Source organism: Felis catus, chromosome X, assembly GCF_018350175.1.
Source record: "Felis catus isolate Fca126 chromosome X, F.catus_Fca126_mat1.0, whole genome shotgun sequence".
Lineage (NCBI taxonomy): Eukaryota > Metazoa > Chordata > Mammalia > Carnivora > Felidae > Felis > Felis catus.
In genome coordinates this window covers 38,317,978-38,333,500 of record NC_058386.1, presented here as the reverse complement: position 1 = coordinate 38,333,500, position 15,523 = coordinate 38,317,978, and the positions used below count along the sequence as shown (strand labels likewise).

Genomic DNA, 15,523 nt, shown 5'->3' with positions numbered 1-15,523 from the left:
GTAGTCCATCCTGTTGGACTGGAGACAGTTACTGGGCCCCATTGCTCAGAGGGATGAAATGAGCATGGGGGTGGGAGAGACCATGTAGGATCCTACTCGTCAGTGTCTAGTGCTGGGCCAGGGTGCTTCCTAGCCACAGGAACAAAAGCTTTCTGAGCCTGGGGCACCGCATTGTAACAGCTCACCTGGGGGGTGTGCTCCCCTGGGTGCTAGTGTGAACGCAGCTGGCTGTGGGGGCCGTCTCCTATTCAGTGGGGATAAGCAGGAAATGTGTGGAAAGGGAATTTAGCTGACCTGCAACCATTCTCAAATCTACTCTTTTATTTTACTATTTAAAAAAAAATTTTTTTTAACATTTATTTATTTTTGAGAGACAGAGAGAGACAGAGCATGAGCAGGGGAGGGGCAGAGAGAGAGGGAGACACAGAATCCTAAGCAGGCTCCAAGCTGTCAGCACAGAGCCCGATGTGGGGCTTGAACTCATAAACCGTGAGTTCATGACCTGAGCTGAAGTCGGACGCTCAACCGACTGAGCCACCCAGGCGCCCCTTATTTTATTTATTTATTTATTTATTTATTTATTTATTTATTTATTTATTTTAAAGTCTTATTTATTTTGAGAGTAAGAACATGAATGGGGGAGGAACAGAGAGAGAATCTCAAGCAGGCTCCACGCTGTCAGCAGAGAGCTTGACTCAGGGCTCAATGTCACAAACCATGAGATCATGACCTGAGCTGAAGTCAAGAGTTGGATGCTTAACCAGCTGAGTCAGCCAGACACCCCTCAAATCTGCTTATTTAGAAGTTGGTCAGCCCATTGGGCTTGGTCACTGCTCTCTTTGCCTCTGTGCACCTCTTCCTGAGCTTAATAATTAGGCCAATGTCATTGCTCATGCATGTATGTGCATGGAGCACACATCTTGTGATGAAAACAACCGTGGCTTCTCTATGGATTCCCAGATTTCATGACAGAGCTGTAGGTCTGTCCCATGTCCTCCCTTCTTAGTAAGCTGGGACTTGTAGAATGTTGCCGTTCAGTTTCCCATGAATTTCAAATTCTGCATTTCCGTATTCAGTTATGACAGTACGGAACAGCAGGTCAAGTGGGTGGGCTTGATGGGAATGAGTCTGGGGTGGTAGCAATCAATGCAGGCCCTGCAACATCAGAGAAGTTATTATTACTGGAGGTTATAGGGCTGGTATTCTTTTTTAATGAAAAAAATTATTTATTTATTTTGAGAGAGACAGAAAAAGTGTGAGCGGGGGAGGGGGAGAGAGAGAGGGAGAATCCCAAGCAGGCTGTGTGTGCACTGTCAGCCCAGAGTCGACAACACGAGGCTCAAACTCGAGAACCGCTGACATCGTGACCTGAACTGAAATCAAGAGTCGGACGCTTAACTGACTGAGCCACCCAGGCGTCCCAGGGCTGGTATTTCTGACCTGATGGCTTCTCTGCAGTCTAGTCTTTTCAGGGATGACAGCGTTTTCAAACTGTACTGTCTTCACGGGAGCGGTAGAATTGAAGAGGTTGGTTTGGTCTGATCCAATTGATCGATGAACGGGACCTGTAACAGGAGAGGAAAGTGTGGTTTCAAAAGCTGCAGCCTTCCTTCAACTCGGACTTGCTCCCCGACCAGGGGAAGCCTGTAGGCTTGGAGCCGTCCTGGAGGTGGGGGGTAAGCAGTTTGGGCCTCAAGCTCAGATCCTGAGCCTAGGAAATGACCTGTTCAGTATAATGAACTTGGACATGTACCAGACCTTGGGCTTCATGGGCCATTGGTTGGCTACCTTTTGAATTCTGCACTTGATTGACAGGACTCTAGTGTCTATCTCTAGAACAAATCTGTTCCTTTTCAAACAGGAGTCATCTAGTTTTATTCCTTATTTGGCTAGATCTCCCACGGGTCTGTTAGAATCCTGTTTAAAACAATTTTTTTTTATATGTTTTTATTTATTTTGGAGAGGAAGAGAGAGAGACAGACAGACAGAGCAGGAGTAGGGGGAGGGCAGAGAGAGAGAGGGAGACAGAATCCAAAGCAGACTCCAGGCTCTGAGCTGTTAGCACAGAGCTCAACGTGGTGCTTGAACCCATGAATCGTGAGATCATGACCTGAGCTGAAGTCGGATGCTCAACTGACTGAGCCACTCAGGCGCCCCAGGTCTGTTAGACTTCTTGTTGGAATCTCCTCCTATCTGAAAGATCTCCTGACGCATTCATCAACCACCTATTTGGTCATTTGCTTGGTAGGGCCAGGGAAGGTAGCCTCCGCTTTACAGATTCCCAATGCCTTTTTTTTTTTAAGTTTATTTATTTATTTTGAGAGAGAGAGAGAGAGAGAGAGAGAGAGAGGGTGGAAGCTCAGAGAGAGGCAGAGTGAGAATCCTATGCAGGCTCCACGCGGTCAGCACGGAGCCCAGAGCCTCATGTGGGGCTTGAACCCACAACCCTGGGATCATGACCTGAGCCTAAATCCAGAGTCGGATGCTTAACTGACTAAGCCACCCAGGTGTCCCTGATTATCTGTTTTTTCTGGTGTATGCATTTTCATCCTTTTTTGACTGGTTCTCCTTGTTTCTGAGACGACGGGATGGGGACCTCGTCAGTGGAAGTGTGGAGGTTTCTCTTCAGTGTAGTGAAGTGTCTATGTGCATCCTGGAGAGTCCAGATTCTGGGGCTTCCCTAAGGAATTGGCCTGTAAGCCCCAGCTGCCTCAGGCACAGAGTAAATGACCCCAGGATAGTCCTGCTTTGCTCCATAAGGTTTTGTTTTTGTTTTTGTTTTTACTGGGGCAGGAACATACAGTTAGATGCCATCAGATCACTGGGACTGTGGCTTCTATTTCTAACTATCTGACTTGTTTGGCAAAACTTTTCTTCCTTACACCCTTAAGACGGCAGTGAGGATGTACAAACTAGCATCACCTCTGCTACTCACAGTGGTGATGATACTAAACAAAACTTGAGAGATTTTTCTAAAAAATCAGATGTAGCTCTGTAGAGTCCTAAATTGCCATTTGGGGCTGGTATCAGAATCTGCCTTTCACATTGGCTTGGAATGATCACAAACAAGCTGTGATGCTGGGTGGCTTAGTCAGTTGAAGGCCGACTCTTTAATTTGTCACAGGTCATGATCTTGTGGTTCTTGAGATCTCAGGGCTTGTTGAGCCCCTGTGTGGGGCTCTGTGCTGACAGCGTTGAGCTGCTTGGGATTCTCTCTCTCCGTCTTTCTCTGTCTCTCCCCTGCTCATGCTCTTTCTCTCAAAATAAATAAATAAACATTAAACAAAATCCAAACAAGCTATTTATCTGAAATATATATTTGCATCTTTAATGGTGAATGGCTTTTCATGTAGAAAAGCTTCATGTTTTCCTTTGCTCCTACTCAAGTTGGCAATATTGGCCATTCCGGTGTGCAACATTAGATTGAGGTAGAAGTCTGAAACTCATTGTCACCAGCTATATTTCAGTATAACACTTAAAAAAATGCTGCAGTGATCCCTCCTGCCCTTTGGAAGTTCCTCTGTTCTGTTGCTGCATGGGGCTTGGTTTCTTTTTCCCATGGACCAGTTTGACAGCCTGAAATCTGTGGGCAGTTCAGAATAATGTAAATAAAGGTCCAGATGAAACACATGGGCCTTCAAAGAAAAGAATTTGAAAGGTACCAACTTTAAAACAAGTTTGTGATAGAAAAATATGTACCTCAGTGCATTAATAATAAGACCGTACATTGAAGCCCAGGCAAATTACAATTTAAAGACACCAGTGTGGGGGTGCCTGGGTGGCTCAGTCGGTTAAGTGTCTGACTTCGGCTCAGGTCATGATCTCACGGTTTGTGGGTTTGAGCCCCACGTCGGGCTCTGTGCTGACAGCTCAGAGCCTGGAGCCTGCTTTGGATTCTGTGTCTCCCCCTCTCTCTGACCCTCCCCTGTTCATGCTCAGTCTCTCTCTGTCTCAAAAATAAACGTTAAAAAAAAAAAAAAATAAAGACACCAATGTGAAGGCTGCTTAGCTTGAATCCTGGCATTCAGTTGGACTGGTCTTTGGATAAGACAATATGCATGTCCTACTGCACAGCCAGTCAGTTCTAATTTTCTTGTTTTAATGCATTCCAGGGTTGAAAAATCTCGATTTCACAAATTGTTTCACTTAGCAAAGATTTTTTTTAATGTTTAATTTTGAGAGAGAGAGAGAGACCTAGAGTGTGAGCAGGGGAGGGGCAGAGAGAGGGAGACACAGAATCCAAAGCAGGCTCCAGCCTCCGAGCTGTCAGTACAGAGCCCTATGGTGGGGCTTGAACCCACGAACCTCAAGATCATGAAGATAGCCGAAGTTGGGCGCTTAAATGACTGGGCCACCCAGGCGCCACAAAACTGTTTCATTTTTTAAAATCTATTTTCAATTATTATTATTTTTTTTTGAGAGAGAGTGGGAGCTTGAGTGGGGGAGGGGTAGGGAGAGAGGAAGGGAAAGAATCCCAAGCAGGTGCAAGTTCTCAGTGCAGAGCCTGACATGGGGCTCGAACCCAGGAACCGTGAGTTCATGACCTGAGCCGAAGTCGAATGCTTAACTGACAGAGCTACCCAGATGCCCCTCACAAATTATTTCAAAAGGAATTAGAGCTTTCCTAATTCATATTGCAACGTAAAAACACTTATTCTCCAGGGTTTTTTGAGTGAAATTTCAATTGTATTAAAGCATTCACACGAAGATCAATAGGCTATTTTACAACTCAACAATAGAGAAATAACCCAATTAAGAAATGGGCAAAGTATTTGAATAGTCTTTTCTCCCAAGAATATATACAATGGCTAATTAGCACATTAGCCATTTGAGAAAAGGAAATCAAAACCACCGTGAAATACCACTTAACTCCCACCAGAATGGCTGAAAAATAAAAGACCGTAACAAGTATTAACAAGGATGTAGAGAACTGGACCCTCATAACTGTTGCTAAGAATGTAAAATTGTGTCACTGCCGTGGAAAACAGTTTGTCAGTTCCTTAAGATGTTCAGTATAGAATTATCACATGACCCACCAGTTCCACTCCTAGGTGTATATCCAAGAAAAGGTAAAGTATATGTCTACACAAAAACCTGTGCATAAATGCTCATAGCAGTAGTTTTCATAACAGCCAAAAAGTGGACATCAACTGTTGAACGGACAAACACAACTTGGCATATCTGTACGGTGGAATATTATTCGCCAGTTAAAAGGACAAAACTTGAAAACATGCTAAGTGAAAGAAGCCAGTCACAAAAGGCCACACATTGTGTGTTTCCACTGGTAGAGACAAATCCATGAAGACAAAGTAGATTAGCAGTTGCCAGGGGCTGGGGGAAAAGAAAGAATGGGGGTAACTGTAACGGGTATGGGATTTCTTTTGGGGATGATGAAATGTTTGGAAGTTAGTGATGGTTATACAACCTTGTGACTATACTAATAAAACACTGAATTGTATACTGAGGTTAATTTTTTAATTTGTGAATTAAATCTCAAAGCCATTATTATTTTTTTATTTAAAAAAAAATTTTTTTTTAACGTTTATTTTTTTGGGGGACAGAGAGAGACAGAGCATGAACGGGGGAGGGGCAGAGAGAGAGGGAGACACAGAATCGGAAGCAGGCTCCAGGCTCTGAGCCATCAGCCCAGAGCCCGACACGGGGCTCGAACTCACGAACCGCGAGATCGTGACCTGAGCTGAAGTCAGATGCTTAACCGACTGAGCCACCCAGGCGCCCCCATTATTATTTTTTTAAATGTTTAGTTTTGTGAGAGGGAGAGAAAGAGAGCACGTGCAAGTGGGGGAGGGGCAGAGAGTGAGGGAGACAGAAGATCTGAAGCAGGCTCTGTGCTGACAGCAGACAGGCCGACGTGGGGCTTGAACTCATGGACCACGAGATCACAACCTGAGCCGAAGTCGGACTCTTAACCAACCGAGCCACCCAGACGCCCCTTAAAGCCATTATTTAAAAAAAAAAAAAAATCAACAGGCCATCTTTGGCGAGGTCAAATTCTTTGATACACTTTTTGAAAAAAAAAATTGTTTTTTAAATTTTTTTTAGGGCTTATTCATTTTTCAGAGACAGAGACAGAGCATGAGTCGGGGAGGGACACAGAGAGAGGGAGACACAGGATTGGAAGCAGGATCTGGGTTCTGAGCTGTGAGCACAGAACCTGACGTGGGGCTTGAGTTCATGGACCGCAGGATCATGACCGGACGCTTAACCGACTGAGCCACCCGGGCGCCCCTGTGTAGTTAATATTAAATGGGCCACCTGAGCCCGCCTAGGAAAAGGCCACTAAATGAGCCCTAGAGGATGGTATTAACCTTTGTCAGGGGGAGACTCTCCTGCTGAGTATTCCTGCTTCCTCTACCACAGGTCTATCCGTGTTCCCTCTGTGAACCAGCAGCTTCCTTGCAAGGAGCCACGTGTTACCTTCAGGTGTTCTGAGATTATGCTTTGAACTAGGGCTTTCCGGATCTGTTTTTGTGACTTCTTTGAGATCGCCAGAGGGCAAACCCCTCTTCCTGTTTTCTTTGCTGCCTTTGATATTAATTATGCTGGTAGAGAGGAGTAGACCACCAACACCGAGCCCTTGTTTTCACTTCTGCGAGATCATAGAATACTGTGTCCGTGCTGTGATTGGAATGCCATGTCTGAATCACTGGTGAGTCTGACACTAGGTAATCAGTGTTCTCCTAATGAAGAATGATGAACCTATTAGCTTGGTTGCACAAATAGAACATTTTATGCCCTGTTCTTTACCTCATCTTTGTTCCTATTGATACAGCATCATAAAGGACACGACTGATGGGATGAACATCCTGCTGAAACACTAATTGTTTTTTCTCTTTAAAAAGTTTTTTTGTTAATGTTTATTTATATTTGAGAGAATGAGGGGAAGAGCAGAGAGAGAGAGAGAGAGGGAGGGGACAGAGTATCCGAAGCAGACTTTGCACTGAGAGCAGCAAGCCCGATGCAAGGCTTGAACTCACAACCCATGACATCATGACCTGAGCTGAAGTCTGACGCTCAATGTAGCGAGCCACCCAGGCACCCCTAGTTGTTATTTTTCTTAATGCTCATCCTTTTGAGTTATGGGCAACAAAAATTACTACTATGTTTTTTTTCTTAAACATTTATTTATTCTTGAGAGACAGAAAGACTGAGCATGAGTGGAGGAGGGGCACAGAGAGAGAGAGAGGCACAGAATCTGAAGCAGGCTCCATGCTCTGAGCTGTCAGCACAGAGCCCAATGCCAGGCCCAAACCCACAAACCACGAGATCATGACCTGAGCTGAAATCGGACGCTTCACTGACTGAGCCACCCAGGTGCTCATAGTTGTTATTTTTCTTTACTGTTTATCCTTTTGAGTTATGGACAATAAAAATTACTACTACATTTTAGCACTCTCCAATGCCAAGTAAAATTTGGTGTGAGTGCAAGAATTCATAAGAAGGTCACGGCAAAAGCTTTGCAACCTGTTTTTTTTTTTTAGATTCGAATAGTTCTGGGTCCCAAGGTAGTAATTGTTACTCATAATAGGATGGTAGCCTAATATGCCTATTGGTGTTCTGAACGTATCGGACATAACAGTAGTAATGCTTTACAAATAACTAGTCCTAAAAACAAGGCTTCCCATATACCCAAGTGAAAAATATCTAGCCTATAGGTCGTTCTAAAGTCTTGGAAGAATTAAAATACAAATTGAGGGTTGGGAGGAGGGCTCTCTAGCTCCCATAAGGAGAAACCTGCTCCCAGACTGAGGCTTCATGTCCTTTGCATCTCCTATTTCTGACTTGAATTTGTTCCTGAAAACATGCGGGTCGAAAAATTTAAAGGATCGATTTTTTTTTTTTTTTTTTTTTTTTACGTTTTATCTTATTTATGTTGAGAGAGAGTCAGAGCAACTCGTGTGAGTGGGAGAGGGGCAGAGAGATAGAGGGAGAGCGAGAATCCCAAGCAGACTCTGCACTGACGTGGGGCTCGATCCTAGGAACTGAACCATGAGATCATGACCTGAGCTGAAATCAAGAGTAGGACTCTTAACCAGCTGAGCCACCCAGGCGCCCCATGATTCATTGCTTTAACTTTTAAGACATTTTTTAAATGTTTATTTATTTTGAGGGAGAGAGAGAGCAAGCGAGCATGAGCAGGGTAGGTGCAGAGGAAGAGGGAGAGAAAGAATCCCAAGCAGACTCTGTGGTGCCAGTGCAGAGCCTGATGCAGGGCTTGAACTCACCCACTCTCTCACCATGTGAGAACATGACCTGAACTGAAACCAAGAGTTGGACGTTTAACCACCTGAGCCCCCCAGACCTCCCAGGATCGATTACTTTAAATGGGAAAAATGAGTTATTATTCTATCCCCAAATCCAAATCCATTTCCCCCAAGTTCCACTAAAAGCAAAATAAAGTCCTGAATGCTTGTAACAATTCATAAAGGACTTTTACATAATAGCATATTACGCTGCTATTTCTAGTTACTTAACGTGTAATGAATTCATTAGCTACTTAGGTGTATTTGTTTTGGAGGTTCCACGAATATGAATTGTTTTCCTTCGACGTAGCAACCAACACTTTAGGAGGAAGATGTATAGGGCCTGACATTATTTCCCATCGGCTTCTGACACACCCAGGGGGCTTGAACTCATGACCCTGAGATCAAGAGTCCTATGCTCTACTGTGAGAACCAGCCAGGTGCCCCTCTCTCAGACTTCTTGCTCTACCCCTGCAGGCTGCACTCCCTTGCCCTCTGAAGGCTGGCTTTTTACTGGTTTTGGCCAATGGGAGATACTGGTATGAGAGATCAAAGACTGGCAGGTGGGGAGAAGCAAAATATTAGGATACTTTCCTCCATCTTTCTGTGCCTCAGACACTATTTTGGCAGAGGTTCTGTCTCTTTCTGAGATCTAACTCTGGCTGTAGTTTCAGCTTTTGCCAGCTGATCTTGACCTCTGAGAATTCTTCTCCTTTCTCTTGATTGTCCTAGGCTAAGGGTTGCTTTCTCTTGATTGTCCTAGGCTAAGGGTTGGTTCCTGGTTTTGCTCATCTGCAGGTTCATTCACCACTGTGTTTACTTCTCATTTCCTCTGTCATTTGTGTGGACCATTCACTGTTAAATTCCATCCGTTGTAGATTTGAAGTGGCTTCTGTTTTCATGTTTAGATTAACATGCACTGTGCTGCTTGGTGCTTGCAGGTGAGAAAGTGTGAGCCTCTGAAGGAGTGAGTGAGATAGTAAATGTCTGAAGTTCAACTACATCTGAATGAAAGGAATGAACGAACAGTCTTGTTTTCTTGGCACTCAGGCACTGCAAGTAGATGGTGCTAAACCATCATGGAAACCATAAACAAAGCGACTGAAATTGGACAATTGTTTGTATTTCCTTTGCTTGCCATGACACTGCTCTTGATAACAAGATTGCATTTGTAATTGCATTTTGGAATGTGTTGATTCTATTTAGGTCATGATTACATAGACACGATTGCTATTGAAAATAAATCTTAATGATTTAGCATCAGGTGTCTATGCCTCGTCTTCCTTGGATTAATGGAATCATGTTAAAAATTTTTTTAAATGTTTTTTTAAATTTGTTTTTGAGACAAAAAGCGAGTGGGGGGAGGGACAGAGAGAGGGGGACAGAAGATCTGAAGCGGGCTCTGTGCTGACAACAGAGAGCCCGACCGGGGCTCGAACTCATGAACCGGAGATCATGACCTGAGCCAAAGTCGGACGCTTAACCGACTAAGTCAACCAGGTGCACCTAAACATTTTCTTAAAATGCTTTTCCACTTGTTCAGATGGTGTTGTGGGTTGAATTCTATCCCCCAGAGTGATAGGTTGAAATCCTAATCCCTGGTACCTGTGAATGTGAATTTACTTGGAAATTGGGTCTTTGCAGATGTAATGAAGTTAAGATGAAGTCATACTGAGTTTTGCTTTTCCAACAATTTGTATTAATGGAATCAGGTACTATGTACTCTTGGGGGAAGGAGTCTGGTTTCCTCAACTCAGAATAATTATTTTAAGGTACACATTGTTATATTGTGTTGATTCATATGTTGTGTATCAAGAGTTCATTCCTTTTATTGCTGAGTAGTATTTCACTTTATAAATATGTCACAATTTATTGATCTCTTCACCTACTGATGAAGATTTAGGTTGTTTCCAGTTCTTAAGTATTATAAATCTGTTATGAACAGCTTTGTATTCACATACCTCTCTTTCTATAGAAACCTGCTTTCATCTTTTCTATTTAAGAATAGAGTCGGATCACGGGGTATGTATATGTTTAACTTATTTTTTTATTTTATTTAAATCCAAGTTAGTTAACATATAGTGTAATAATGGTTTCAGGAGTAGAATTTGGTGATTTATCGCTTACATATAACGCCCAGTGCTCACCCCTACAAGTGCCCTCCTTAATGCCCATCACCCTTTCAGCCCATCCCTCCACCCAGCATCCCTCTGTACTTAAGAGTCTCTTATGGCTTGCCCATGTTTAACTTCTTAGAAAACTGTCGAACTGTGTTGGACACACTTTATCTTCAAGTTTCCTTTTTCTTTGGCAGTGTCCAATCTGCTGTTGATCCTATTCCGTGTGTATTTCATTTCAGACATTGTATTTCTTTTTTTTTTTTTTTTAATTTTTTTTAACGTTTATTTATCTTTGAGACAGAGAGAGACAGAGCATGAACGGGGGAGGGTCAGAGAGAGAGGGAGACACAGAATCTGAAACAGGCTCCAGGCTCTGAGCGGTCAGCACAGAGCCCGATGCGGGGCTCGAACTCATGGACCACGAGATCATGACCTGAGCTGAAGTCCGACGCTCAACCGACTGAGCCACCCAGGCGCTCCTGTATTTCATTTTTATAACTTGGTTTAGGTCCTTTTTTTTTTTTTTTTGAAAAATCTTTTAGCGTTTTAATTTTGAGAGAGAAAGACAGAGTGTGAGTGGGGAGGGGCAAAGAGAGAGGGAGACATAGAATCCAAAGCAGGCTCCAGGATCTGAGCTGTCAGTACAGAGCCCAACGTGGAGTTTGAACTCACGAACCATGAGATCGTGACCTGAGCTGAAATTGGATGCTTAACTGAGTGAGCCACCCAGGTGCCCTGGTTTAGGTCCCTTTTAATCTTACATGTCTATACCTTTTGAACATGGCACTGAATTATAATAACTTTTAATGTCCTCTTTCTCAATTCTAGTATTTGTATCATTCTGGATCTGTTCTCCTTTATGGTTTTCCCCATTATGAGACTTATTTTACTCTTTCCTTGCATGCCAGGTAATTATTGATTGGATGCTGGGCATTGTGAGTTTTACTGTGTTGGGTGCTGGGTATTTTTGTATTGCTACAAATCTTAATTTTTCTTTTTTTAATTAAAAAAATGTTAATGTTTTTATTTATTTTTGAGACAGAGAGAGACAGAGCATGAGCAAGGGAGGGGCAGAGAGAGGGAGACACAGAATCTGAAGCAGGCTCCAGGCTCTGAGCTGTCAGCGCAGAGCCTGATGTGGGGCTCGAACTCACAGACTGTGAGATCATGACCTGAGCTGAAGTCGGATGCTTAACTGACTGAACCACCCAGGCACCTCCTTAATTTTTATTTTAATGTTTGTCTATTTTTAAGAAAGAGAGAGACAGAGTGCCAGTGGGGGAGGGCCGGGGGAGAGAGAGAGAGAGAGAGAGAGAGAGAGAGAGAAAATCCGAAGCAGGCTCCAGGCTCTGAGCTCTCAGCACAGAGCCTGATGTGGGGCTTGAACCCACAAACCGTGAGCTCATGATCTGAACTGAAGTCATATGCTTAACCAACTGAGCCACCCAGGTGCCCCAAATCTTTTTGAGGTTTATTCTAAGAGCTGGTTATGTCACGTGGTAACAATTTAATATTTTCTGGTCTTGTTTCTATGATTTGTTAGGAGGTTCTGGAGCACTGTTCAGTCTTGGGCTAATTATCCTCTGTTACTAAGGTGGGATTTTAAGATCTTCCTGAGTATGGTCTTCCAGTGTCCCATAAATGGTTACTTTTTCCAGTCTGGTAGGTGTTGCAGGCAATGCTTTTGGCCCGGTGGGAATACCAGGTACTGTTTCCTTTCAGATGGTACTAAATCTTTAAGGGAGACCCTCTGCACATCTCTGTGGTTTCCTCTCTCAAGCTCTCTCCTGTATGGTACGCTGTCTACCAACTCTAGCTTCCTTAATCTCCTTGGACTCTCGACTCAGTTTTTTTGTTTGTTTGAGGTTGGAGGATAAATATAGTTCTTGTTACTTCATTCTGGCCATAAGTGGAAATCTGGACCAAAGCTTTTAAAAACTCGAGAGAATAATCTCTCACATCATCAAGAGGTCCTGGCAAGCCAGTGGTTTTCTCATGGCATGGGCATCAATTGTAGCTCGTTGTCTCCCTGACCTCCCAGTTTAATACTTCTCTAAATTTTTCCCCCCATTCTTCCCCAGTTAATCAGACCAATAAATGGTGTATTTGACAATGTAACCCACAGAGGTGCACCTGGGTGGCTCTGTCAGTTGAGCCTCCGTCTCTTGATTTCTCAGATCATGATCCCAGAATGGTGGGATCAAAGCCCAAGTAGGGCTCCATACTGAGTGTAGAGCCTGCTTAAGATTCTCGTTTTCTGCCTCTGCCCCTCCCCCCCGCTCATGTGCTCTATGTTGCTTTCTCTCTCTAAGAAAAACAGTGTAACCCACAGATGGTGAGAGTTTTTTCTCCCAGATACCAAATATCGGGTGTCTTTTCCAACATCATTCCTTTAGTACTCTAACACCTACTGGGTGCCCAACAATTGAATTCAGTTCTGATACTAAGTCTTGGAGTTAGGGTCAGACTCCAAAGATTAAGGGCTCAGTCCCACACGACCGTCCCTGTTTCAGACAGCAGCTACAAATGGAGTAACCAGGCTAGCCACCTTTTTGTCTGGCTAGCTACAAATTCAGGGGTTTCCCCAACCTTCACTCAGGTTTGAAAATTTGCTAGAACTACTTAACAGAATCCAGGAAACTGCTTTACTTACTATGCCATTACCAGTTGGTTATAAAGGATGCAACTCTGGAAAGCCAAATAGAATTGGATGCATAGGACAAAGTATGGGGAGAGAGGCACAGAGCTTCCATTTCTTCTCTGGCATGCCACCCTTCCAGCACTTCAGGGTGTTTAGCAACCTAGAAGCTCTCTGAATTCCCTTGTTTTGGGGTTCTCATTGGTGTTTCATTATGTAGCTATGACCTAATAAATCTTTGTCTGTAGGTGATCGAACGCAACCTCCAGCCCCTCTACCTTCCTCGGAGATCAGGGGGTGGGGCTCTGAGTTTCAAACCTGTGATCACGTGGTTGGCTCCCTTGGCAACCAGCCCCCCATCCTGAAGTTATTTAGGAGCCCATCAATAGTAACCTAATGAGCATAAACTCAGAGTGGAAGGCACTCCTATCAGGAAATTGCAAGGGTTTTAGGTGGTCTGTGCAAGGAACCAGAGGCAAAGGCCAAATACAAGTTTTCTCTGACACCATGGGTGGAGAAGGGCATTCAAACAGGAAATGAACTCAACAGTTAAACAGTAAAGTGACTACTTTGTGCATTGCTGTGTCTCCAGCACTTGGAATGGTCTTGTTGAGTGTTGGACTATTAATAAATCAAAGCTCAGATCACTATGTACTGATGTTGACATTTTACTACCTCAAGTGAAATGTACAAAACTTAGCTCCATTTTATTCTTTGCCTTCCTCCTTTATAATGTAATTGTTTTAAACACGTTGAACGCATCAGATAATGGAACTTTTGCTTCAAGCATCAAACATAATTTAACAGACTCAACAGGAGGATAGTCCTTTATATTTACCTATATTTTTACCCTTTCTGTCATTCATTCTTCATGATTTATTTATTTATTTTGAGAGAGACAGAGACAGCACAAGTTGGGGAGGGGCAGAGAGAGAGAGAGAGAGAGGGAGAGAGAGAGAATCCCAAGCAGGCTCCACACTGCCCGTGCAGAGCCCGATGTAGGGCTTGAACCCACGAAGCTGTGAGATCATGACCTGAACCAAAACCAAGAGTCAGACGCTTAACCGACTGAGCCACCCAGGCGCCCCTCTCCTTTTCTGTTTTAACCATACTTAAAATCATACTGGGTGGCTCAGTCAGTTGAGCATCTGTCTCTTTAATATCAGCTCAGGTCATGAACTCACAGTTGTGAGATTAAGGCCCGCGTCAGGCTCTGCACTGAGCTTGGAGCCTGGTTAAGATTCTCTCTCTTCTTTCTCTGCTCCTCCCCAGTTTGTGTGTGCACACACATGCTCTCTCTCTCCCTCAAAAAAGAAAAAAAACCCCAAGGGGTGTCTGGGTGGCTCAGTCGGTTGAGGGTACGACTTCGGCTTATGTCATGATCTCAAGGTTCGTGAGTTGGAGCCCCGCATCGGGCTCTGTGCTGACAGCTCGGAGCCTGGAGCCCGCTTCGGATTCTGTGTCTCATTCTCTCTCTGCCCGTCCCCTACTTGTGCTCTGTCTCTCTCTGTCTCTCAAAAATAAATGTAATAAGAAAAACAAGACCAAAACCAGTACTTCTATAAATGTAGTAAGTTCATGTCAAAGATTTAACTCATTATTGAGGGGTCTCGCAAGTTGTGGTAGAGCTGGTTCAATGGATAATTCAAGAGATTCAGTATATGTGGGTCCTGAAAGAATGTTGGAATAAGCTTGGAAAAATTGGTACAAAACTGTTTAATGGCATCATAAATGCCTATGGGGTTATTTTTCTACCGGAAAGGAAAATCCCTTGCATCTCTGTTGGACAGAAGTCTATATGTTGACATGTAACTATATGGTCTTGAGCCCCGATAATAGTAAAAGGAGGTGAATGGTATATTTTCCTAGATAATTAACTTATCTGTGAATGGGTCTCTTAGAAAATACTTCGGTGTGACATTAAAAGCAACATGCGGGGCACCTGGGTGGCGCAGTCGGTTAGGCGTCCAACTTCAGCCAGGTCACGATCTCGCGGTCCGTGAGTTTGAGCCCCGTGTCAGGCTCTGGGCTGATGGCTCAGAGCCTGGAGCCTGTTTCCGATTCTGTGTCTCCCTCTCTCTCTGCCCCTCCCCCGTTTGTGCTCTGTCTCTCTCTGTCCCAAAAATAAATAAAAAACGTTGAAAAAAAAAATTTAAAAGCAACATGCATCCGTCCTTCTGCACTGTTTCCAAGTTGTGCATAAATTTTCTCAACATCTGTAGACATTTCCTGTTCCTTTTGGTGGTACCCTTAGGAGTGGAATTGCTAGAATGTGTATGTTGGCTTTCACGTGGTTCTTACGCTCCTTGGCACAGCTCTCCTACAAGCCCAGAGTTGTAAGAAGAGGTGGGGCGTAGTCATATAACAAGTATAGCTGACAAGGTATTACCCTTCTTCAGCGGGCAAGGTTTGCCATTAAATCATCCTCCGGTTTCATCGTTGACACTCCCGAATCGCAGTAATGGCTGTGTTTCCAGTCTGTCGGTAATAAGACTTTGTGC

At 43.9% G+C, this 15,523-nt stretch overlaps 1 long non-coding RNA gene across 1 annotated transcript in view; it reads left to right on the top strand.

Moving 5' to 3' along the window:
• The window catches only part of LOC109496499, a 143,971-nt gene that overhangs the window by 48,412 nt on the left and 80,036 nt on the right, over positions 1-15,523 (top strand). The window lies entirely within an intron of this gene.